Source organism: Salvelinus sp. IW2-2015, unplaced genomic scaffold, assembly GCF_002910315.2.
Source record: "Salvelinus sp. IW2-2015 unplaced genomic scaffold, ASM291031v2 Un_scaffold1564, whole genome shotgun sequence".
In the NCBI taxonomy this organism is placed as follows: domain Eukaryota; kingdom Metazoa; phylum Chordata; class Actinopteri; order Salmoniformes; family Salmonidae; genus Salvelinus; species Salvelinus sp. IW2-2015.
Genome location: NW_019942992.1, coordinates 65,381 through 67,261, shown reverse-complemented (window position 1 = coordinate 67,261; position 1,881 = coordinate 65,381).

Genomic DNA, 1,881 nt, shown 5'->3' with positions numbered 1-1,881 from the left:
TGCAATGCAAATAGTCTGGGTAGCCTGGGGGTAGAAGCTGTTTAGAAGCCTTTTGAACATAGACTTGGCGCTCCGGTATCAGTTTCCGTGCGGTAAGAAAGAGAACAGACTAGGGTGGCTGGAGTCTTTGACAATTTTTAGGGCCGTCCTCTGACACCGCCTGGTGTAGAGGTCCTGGATGGCAGGCAGCTTAGCCCCAGTGATGTACTGGGCCGTACGCACTACCCTCTGTAGTACCTTGCGGTCGGAGGCCGAGCAGTTGCCATTACAGGCATTGATGCAACCAGTCAGGATGCTCTCGATGGTGCAGCTGTAGAACCTTTTGAGGATCTGAGGACCCATGCCAACTCTTTTCAGTCTCCTGAGAGGGAATAGGTGTTGTCGTGCCCTCTTAACGACTGTCTTGGTGTGCTTAGACCATGATAGTTTGTTGGTGATGTGGACCCCAAGGAACTTGAAGCACTCAACCTGCGCCACCGCAGCCTCTTCGATGAGAATGTGGGCATGCTCAGTCCTCTTTTTCCTGTAGTCCATAATCATCTCCTTTGTCTCTATTATGAGTGGGAATACTTGGGAATGGAATTCTCTAATTAAAATCACAAGGAGCTCATTTTCTGGTGTCATTTACAGTCTTTTCTGTCCAACAATTAAAATAATAGTAATAACAATATTAATAATAATAATAATAAATATATATACCGCTCCAGTTAAAGGTTTGGACACACCTACTCATTCAAGGGTTTTTCTTTATATTTACTGTGTTGTATATTGAGGAATAATATTGAAGACATCAAAACTATGAAATAACACATATGGAATCATGTAGAAACCCAAAATGTGTTAAAGAAAAAATAAATATAAATATATATATATATATATATATATATGTACACTTGAAGTCGGAAGTTTACATACACTTAGGTTGGAGTCATTAAAACTTGTTTTTCAACCACTCCACAAATTTCTTGTTAACAAACTATAGTTTTGGCAAGTCGGTTAGGACATCTACTTTGTGCATGACACAAGTAAGTTTTCCAACAATTGTTAACAGACAGATTATTTCACTTATAATTCACTGTATCACAATTCCAGTGGGTCAGAAGTTCACAAACACTAAGTTGACTGCGCCTTTAAACAGCTTGGAAAATTCCATAAAATTATGTAATGGCTTTAGAAGCTTCTGATAGGCTAATTGACATCATTTGATTCAATTGGAGGTGTATGTGTGGATGTATTTCAAGGCCTACCTTCAAAGGGGCCCTTTACTTCAAACTCAGTGCCTCTTTGCTTGACATCATGGGAAAATCTAAAGAAATCAGCCAAGACCTCAGAAAATAAATTGTAGACTCCACAAGTTGGTTCATCCTTGGGAGCAATTTCCAAACGCCTGAAGGTACCACGTTCATCTGTACAAACAATAGTATGCAACTATAACCACCATGGGACCATGCATCCGTCATAACCGCTCAGGAAGGAGACGCATTCTGTCTCCTAGAGACGAACGTACTTGGTTCGAAAAGTGCAAATCAATCCCAGAACATAACAGCAAAGGACCTTGTGAAGATGCTGGAGGAAACAGGTACAAAAGTATCTATGTCCACAGGAAAATGAGTCCTATATTCGCATAACCTGAAAGGCTTCTCAGCAAGGAAGAAGCCATTGCTCCGAAACACCATAAAAAAGCCAGACTACGGTTTGCAACTGCACATGGGCACAAAGATCGTACTTTTTGGTGAAATTTCCTCTGGTCTGAAGAAACAGAAATAGAACTTGGCCATATATGACCATTTTGTTTTGGAGGAAAAAGAGGGAGGCATGCAAGCCGAAGCACGGGGGTGGCAGCATCCTGCTGTGGGTTGCTTTGCTGCAGGAGGCTGTGCA